Source organism: Rattus norvegicus, chromosome 1 (assembly GCF_021556685.1).
Source record: "Rattus norvegicus strain SHRSP/BbbUtx chromosome 1, alternate assembly SHRSP_T2T, whole genome shotgun sequence".
In the NCBI taxonomy this organism is placed as follows: Eukaryota; Metazoa; Chordata; class Mammalia; order Rodentia; family Muridae; genus Rattus; species Rattus norvegicus.
The window spans coordinates 16,890,392-16,898,944 of NC_141534.1; the positions used below are offsets into that span (position 1 = coordinate 16,890,392).

Sequence of the window (8,553 nt, forward strand, 5' to 3'; positions counted from 1 at the left end):
TTTGGGGTTTGCTTTTCCTGACTGCCCTGTGGTGATGTGCCACCACCCAAGTCAGGAAGCACATGGTGCTCCCTGTCTCCCTGCTACCTGGCAGGAAACACTTAGCTTGAGGTGACTGAGGATGTGCTGACTGGAAGAACTAAAACCATAGAGTAGACAGAGTTGCTTGGTCAAGTGTTTGTGTTAACTTTGTGTGTGCATCTCCTCCCCGTTCCTTCGGGAAGCCCCATCTACACATCAATAGTGATTGTGTCTCACTAGTACAGACCTACAAAGTGATATTAAGTATTTAATATCACTTGTCTATTCTTAAAACTTCAATTCTTTCACAGCTACTGGTCTGCAGCTGTCCTTCTGGTAACAGTTGTAGCGTTCCTCTGTGGGAAAGAAACTGTTACACCATTACACCATTTAATGCCTCTTTCTTAGCCACACAGAAAGAAGGAATAAGCCTGACAGACACAATGTGAAAGAAAAAAACCACTTCAATTCTAAATTGTGACTCTCTACCTGAAACAATAGATCATTCTATAGACACTGAAGTGTTTCCACTCTGTCATCAGAAAGGGAGAGAAATGGCAAAATTTGCCCTTTAGTTCAGTTATATGCCCACAAGCAGTAAGAAACCATCACAGAGAGAGCACAGGCTACCTCAGAGCTGCCGAGGAAGGAGTGGGGTCAGATCAGTATGCACCCCTTATTACTGTATTGGCTCAGATTCTTATAGAAGCCAAGAAAGAAAGAGATGTGAAGGGGCTGCGAGGGGAGAATCGTGTGAGGGACAGGAGGCCAGAGGCAGGAAAATTTATGAGGACCCCTACAGCATTTGTAGGCTGTTGTACTTTACTCGTAATTGAACAAAATTGCCTACATTTGGTAACTACAAGATAGTGTGTCTTGTTAAATAAAAAACAGTTTGTCATGTTAGCAGTTAATAATATCTGACAATAGGACACAGGTTTCCTTTTATTGTTATTATAACTTCAAAACTAACATTAATGCCTGGGAAAAGCATTAGACAGAAGCAACTTTTGAGTCCTTGGAACTTTTCACCCAATGATGGTCTTAACATTACTTTGAGCAGTTTCACCTCATAAAGGGTGGAAGGGAGGTAGGGAATTTTGTGTTAGCCACAGTATTATTTAACCTCAACCTTCTAAGGATGAAAAGGGTGATGTACGTGTTTTTAAAATCCTATGGCATGTGCATCAGTTTATTACTAGAAATTGAACTCATTATAAAGTTCCCACTCCTATTTCCACTCCGCACCCCACCCCCAACACACACACACACTTGAGACATGAGCTCTATTTTGTATCCCAGGCTGTCCTGAAACTCATTACATAGTCCAAGCTGGCCCTGCCTCACTCACCCTCTTTAGGCTAAAAAGCTTTTTTGCTTATTTTCATATATAGGCTTTAGGAAGGTATTGATACACACACACACACACACACACACACACACACACACACACACACACACACACACACCAAGAAGAAGAGTAATCTGTCAATAGAATTAAGTAATTTGGGCACCCGAAAATTTTGAGTGAGGTAGGGAATTTTGTGTTAGCCACAGTATTATTTAACCTCAACCTTTTAAGAATGAAAAGGGTGATGTAAGTGTTTTTAAAATCCTGTGGCATGTGCATCCTAAGGAATAACAGAGATATGCTTTTACCTGTCTTTGGTTCACAATTCCACGACCTACATCATCCTAGACCACCCACCCAATGACAAACCAAAATGTTTGTGTTGTTATTTTTTTCTGTGAGTTTATTTTTATTCACGATTATTTTTATTAAAGAATCTTAAGTATTCTTAGCATCTTAATATTGCCATACAAATTTTAAAATCAGCATTATTTTCTTTATATTTATAACACTTAGAGCCTATGTGCATCTCAAGACTTCAGATTAATAATTATTATCAGTTTTTAAGTTCATCTTCTCCCTATAAAATACACATCTATGAAATTCTTACGATGTATATTTTAATTGCATATCATAATTTCTTCTACCATGTCCAACATGATTTTACACTTTTCTGTGTATTTTGTTTCTGTTCTATTTTTCAATTTTTCTGGTACTTATATTTAGTTATGTAATCCTGCCTTTAGTTTTATCTATCCATGAAGTATGAATTTTAGATGTACTTTTTTTGTTGTTGTTGTTCTTTTTTTTTTTTTTTTCGGAGCTGGGGTCCGAACCCAGGGCCTTGCGCTTGCTAGGCAAGCGCTCTACCACTGAGCTAAATCCCCAACCCCTTAGATGTACTTTTCTATCAATAATTTCCAGTTTACTTTTATTTGTAGATGCCTAGTTTCTGTACAAATTATCTATCTTTTATCTTTTCTTCCACATAGTACCCATATGTGTGCTATATGTGTATGTATGTTGTTTTGTTGTTATTTTAAAACACTGTCTTACTGGGTAGCCCTGGCTGGCCTGGAACCCTCAGGGTAGCCCAGGCTGGACTCAAATTCACAGAGACCCACCTACCTCTGCTTCCTGAGTACTAGAATTAAAGATGTCTGACTTTTATCTGTTAATGTCAAAGTCATCGTGTCATACCCACAACATCTGTTTTCTGTAAACCAGTAAGCATGGAGATTGTGTATGCATGTGTGCATGTATGCGTGCGTGCGAGTGGCTCCCTAGATGTGTGCATATATGTGAAGGGTGCCCATGTGCGGAGAGCAGAGGCCAACCCCTGAATCCTTTCTTGGGTGTCCTCCAGCTTTTTGTTTCAGACAGGGCTCTCTCTGACAGGACTTCTCCAAGTAGCCTAGGCTAGCTGGCCAATAAGCTGCAGGAGTCCCTCTGCCCATGTCCATCCCTCCTTCCTGGAACTACGATCATGTGACAATATCTCTAGGCGCTTTACACAGGTTGTGGGGATTAAATCGAGAACTTTCTGCTTGTGAGGAAAGAGCTTTATTGGATGAAACACCCCCTGAATGTCCTTTCTCAGGTTCCAAGTCACTAACTTCATCATACAATTGAGAACCAAGGCAATCATACAGGGTTGGCTGAGCAGCAAAAGGAGAGGAACATAATTTGAACTAACCCATTAACGGTTTCATTATTTTTCCTTAGTGGAGCATGGGCGCCATTCTTAACCAGCTTAAGGGAGCATTCAATTTGTCATAATAGCAGCTAGAGAAAGCATCCTGTCCACAATATAATAAACTAAAGATCAAAAAAACAGGCAAGCAGGTCCTGGCTACTACTGTGAACCTGCAAAAATAATTTCATCCTCTTAGGGTTTACACAATACGCAGTTCTAAAGCAGAGAGCCCACAGAAATCACAGCAGAAAAAGAGGACTAGACGGCAGCTGTTTCTCGATGCTGCAAGCCAGCGCTCAAGAAACGAAACATAGCCCATTGCTTAGGTCCTACATGTGGGCTCTATTTCTCTGGGCTACTTCCTGGGCAACCAGGAAGGTTCTTATGTTTTATTCCTTTCCCCTTTGGACTGGATCCTGCTTCTCTAACTTAAAGATGGAGAAGAGACATGAATTTCAGTCATTTTTATCAGCTTCTTAATCCAAATTTAGACTTCACGGTCATTCAAAGTAAATACTCACAGCATGTCACAAAAAGACTTTGTTCAAGAAAGGTTATTAACTAGGACTGGTGAACACAGCTCCTACCAAAGAGGAGCTGGAAGTAAACGCAGGTATGGAAAATGCTAAACCCACCAGCCAAACCGGAAAGCCAGGGAGATATTGTTTCTATCCTGTGTCACCCATGGAAGGTGGAGCTTCTTTTTCTGTTCAAGTGCAGACTTCATCAGACATCTGAAGCTAGAAGACCTTGGAGCTAATGTCTTTTGAGCCAATATGATGTTTTGACAGAAAGCGTGAATCAGCCTGCCAGAAAATGCCCTTTATGGTGTTACATAATTATGGACTCCTATTAATAAAATGACCTTAGCTCCCTCCATAAATCTCAGCATGTAGTATTATAACCAACATTAAAAAAGCTGTATCTGTGTAGGCACTTATACAACGTAATAAAACATACCTGTGACAGGCACGCTCAAAGGGCATTTAGTAGCTTTAAGGAATAGAAGAGAACTGGAAAGGACTTCAAAGGGGGAACATAATGAGGCAAGACAATGAGTAAGGAAACTGGGGCATATACCGGGAGTACTGGGTGCTAATGTGTCTGAAAAGGGTTTCGGACTAGACACTATGGACAGGGAATGTTAGCATCAGCCTAAAAGTGAGGCTGTGGTTCCAAGCTCTGCTATTTCCAAGTCTTGTAGCCCTGACTACATTATATAGATTCCTCAAAGTCACTATTCTCCTCAGGAAATTGGCTTCATATTAGTCGATAGTTGGTGTGATTTCTGTGAGGATCAATTGAGATAAATCCCTAGGACGATCACAAAATCATGCTACACATAAGAAGGGCACTATTATGACTAAGAACTTTGATGGAAGGTTACCAAGGAAGATCCACAACAAGAAGACCTTGTTCAGGAACCCAAACCTCAAATTAAGTGGTTTTAGGGAGCGGTGCTATTAGGAGGTGTGGCCTTGTTGGAGTAGGTGTGACCTTGTTGGAGGAGGTGTTGCCTTGTTGGAGGAGGTGTGGTCTTGTTGGAGGAGGTGTGGCCTTGTTGGAGGAGGTGTGGCCTTGTTGGAGGAGGTGTGGCCTTATTGGAGGAGGTGTGGCCTTGTTGGAGGAGGTGTGGCCTTGTTGGAGGAGGTGTGGCCTTGTTGGAGGCGGTGTGGCCTTGTTGGAGGAGGTGTGGCCTTGTTGGAGGAGGTGTGGCCTTGTTGGAGGAGGTGTGGCCTTGTTGGAGGCGGTGTGGCCTTGTTGGAGGAGGTGTGGCCTTGTTGGAGGAAGTGTTGGAAATGAAGTGGTTTTAATTACACCATTATCTAACCATGTATCACAATTCTCATTCTCTCAGTGATTTGATTTTTTTTTTTTCTGATGAAGTTTACATTGAAGTGAAGCCCTATCTTATATGAATGGTGTGTGTCTTAGTTTTACTTTGTTTTACTGCAGACATTATGACTAAGGCCACTCTTATAGAGGACAACATTTAATCAGATTCAGTCTATTATCATCACGGTAGGAGTGTGGCAGTGCCCAGGCAGGCATGGTACAGAAGGTGCTGACCGTTCTACATCTTCATCTGAAGGCTGCTAGGAGACTGGCTCCCATGTGGTTAGGAGGAAGGTCTCATTACCTATGCCCACAGTGACTCACTTCCTGCAATAAGGTCACACCTACTCCAACAAGGCCACACTGCCTAATAGCACCACTCCATGGGTCAAGCATATTCAAACCACCACAATGTGGCATGGAAAAGTGAATCTCCATGATTTCCGGTACAGCTGGTCCCTTTCATCTTTCCACATGCGGGTTTGTGTATGAGAAATATAGAGGGTGAAGGGTGAAGTTTGAGGTGATCAGAGCGTTGGATTTTACTGGAAAGTAATAAGCAGTCATGAAAGGGGAGTTAGGTCTGCAACCCAGAGAAGAAAGCACTGAAATCTGTCTGGTGGCCAAAGAGCATGTGAGAGAAGAGGAGGCCGCAGCTGTTTCTCATACAACTCTCTGCGACGAACCATAAGAAAATGATTTTATCCACCTTCGTAAAAACAAACGAAAGTGCTAAAGTAAAAAATGATTTCGGCACAAAATTATACTAACCTCTGCCACAGCTAAACAAACTCTAGGACCCGAAGACCCTCGAGATAGACATTCCAGACGAGTTAGACATTGCCTGGCAAGGATCTAGAACTTTCTCTTAACCAAGCAAAAAGTCTATTTCCTAGATCTAAATCTCAGCCTTCAGGGAGACATTTATTCAATTAAATATTTAAAAGTGTTGCCTGTGGGGCCAAACTGCCAGAGTCCAGCATCAGCTCAGGCACTGTATGGGAAGCAAGTGACTCAAGCTCTCTGCCTCTTGGCTTACCTCTCGGGAACTACTTATATGTAGTGGTATTTGATCAATACCGATCTCTGTTGGGAAAGATTCTTGTGAAGATCAATGACTTTACATGTCTTAAACACTTAGAACTGTGCCTAGCCCACAACTAACTGTTGAGTAGTAAATCTTACATTACCCCCCAGACTATCCCTTTGCCATCTGAGCTGAGCTGTTCTGGCTGCATGGGTCAACCTCGAATACTGCTCACTTTCAAATACACTTCGAGCCACACACTGGCACTCACCAGCAATTACACTTACTTACTATAACCCTCCTCAATATGCCAAGGGTCTGAGATATGCAAACTCTGTACGTAGCTTGAAATGTTTCTTCTCTTTGTGTCTTCTACACATATTCACATTGTAAAATAGAATCGACTGTCTAACATCCAGAGCACGTCCAATACAGAGGTCAATGCTAGCAGCAAACCACTGAACTGAGAACAGGACCCCCTTGGGGGGAATTAGAGAAAGGATTGAAAGAGTTGAAAAAGCTTGCAACCCCATAAAAACAACAATGACAACCAACCAGAGCTTCCAGGGACTAAACCACTACCGAAAGACTGTACATGGACTGACCCAGGGCTCCAACTGCATATGTAGCAGAGAATAGACTTGTTGGGGCACCAGGGGAAGGGGAAGCCCTTGGTCCTGCCAAGGTTGGACCCCCAGTGCAGGCGATATGGGGAGGCAGTAAGGGGGATGGATAGGGGGAATACTCGTATGGGGGAGGGGGTGGGGAGGGAATGGGGGCTTATGGACAGAAAAACGGGAAGGGAAATAACCTTTGAAATGTAAGTAAAGAAATATATAATAAAAAATCTAAAAAGAAAAAAAGAATAAAAAATAGAATCGACTGTCTGGGAAGAAGGCTTCAGAATGCTAACAAATGCTCAAACCAACCTGCGATTTAGGTTCAAAGACTTCAGATACTTTACACCTCTATGACTTTAAGGAAAGCGATATTTTCAAGCACAAGTTATCGAAAAAAATCTGTATTCAAATTGCATTTTGTATAAGAACTTTTTTTGCATTTTTTTTATTAACTTGAGTATTTCTTATATACATTTCAAGTGTTATTCCCCTTCCCGGTTTCCGGGCAAACATCCCCCTCCCCCCTCCCCTTCCTTATGGGTGTCCCCCCCCAACCCTCCCCCCATTGCCGCCCTCCCCCCATAGTCTAGTTCACTGGGGGTTCAGTCTTAGCAGGACCCAGGGCTTCCCCTTCCACTGGTGCTCTTACTAGGATATTCATTGCTACCTATGGGGTCAGAGTCCAGGGTCAGTCCATGTATAGTATTTAGGTAGTGGCTTAGTCCCTGGAAGCTCTGGTTGCTTGACACTGTTGTACTTTTGGGGTCACGGGCCCCTTCAAGCTCTTCCAGTTCTTTCTCTGATTCCTTCGACGGGGGACCTATTCTCAGTTCAGTGGTTTGCTGCTGGCATTCGCCTCTGTATTTGCTGTATTCTGGCTGTGTCTCTCAGGAGCGATCTACATCCGGCTCCTGTCGGTCTGCACTTCTTTGCTTCATCCATCTTGTCCAATTGGGTGGCTGTATATGTATGGGCCACCTGTGGGGCAGGCTCTGAATGGGTGTTCCTTCAGTCTCTGTTTTAATCTTTGCCTCTCCCTTCCCTGCCAAGGGTATTCTTTTTCCTCATTTAAAGAAGGAGAGAAGCATTCACATTTTGATCATCCGTCTTGAGTTTCGTTTGTTCTAGGGATTTGGGGTAATTCAAGCATTTGGGCTAATAGCCACTTATCAATGAGTGCATACCATGCATGTCTTTCTGTGATTGGGTTAGCTCACTCAGGATGATATTTTCCAGTTCCAACCATTTGCCTACGAATTTCATAAACTCGTTGTTTTTGATAGCTGAGTAATATTCCATTGTGTAGATGTACCACATTTTCTGTATCCATTCCTCTGTTGAAGGGCATCTGGGTTCTTTCCATTTTCTGGCTATTATAAATAAGGCTGCGATGAACATAGTGGAGCACGTGTCTCTTTTACATGTTGAGGCATCTTTTGGGTATATGCCCAAGAGAGGTATAGCTGGATCCTCAGGCAGTTCAATGTCCAATTTTCTGAGGAACCTCCAGACTGATTTCCAGAATGGTTTTACCAGTCTGCAATCCCACCAACAATGGAGGAGTGTTCCTTTTTCTCCACATCCTCGCCAGCATCTGCTGTCACCTGAGTCTTTGATCTTAGCCATTCTCACTGGTGTGAGGTGAAATCTCAGGGTTGTTTTGATTTGCATTTCCCTTATGACTAAAGATGTTGAACATTTCTTTAGGTGTTTCTCAGCCATTCGGCATTCCTCAGATGTGAATTCTTTGTTTAGCTCTGAACCCTATTTTTTAATAGGGTTATTTGTTTCCCTGCGGTCTAACTTCTTGAGTTCTTTGTATATTTTGGATATAAGGCCTCTATCTGTTGTAGGATTGGTAAAGATCTTTTCCCAATCTGTTGGGTGCCGTTTTGTCCTAACCACAGTGTCCTTTGCCTTACAGAAGCTTTGCAGTTTTATGAGATCCCATTTGTCGATTCTTGATCTTAGAGCATAAGCCATTGGTGTTTTGTTCAGGAAA

The 8,553-nt window shown here is 42.5% G+C and overlaps 1 non-coding gene across 1 annotated transcript; it reads left to right on the forward strand.

The window, feature by feature from the left end:
- Nucleotides 1-324: 324 nt before the first annotated feature.
- Nucleotides 325-465, forward strand: Snora41 (small nucleolar RNA, H/ACA box 41). Its single transcript, XR_015655784.1, has one exon. It is a non-coding gene; the product is annotated as a small nucleolar RNA SNORA41 (small nucleolar RNA).
- The last annotated feature ends 8,088 nt before the right edge of the window (nt 466-8,553 follow it).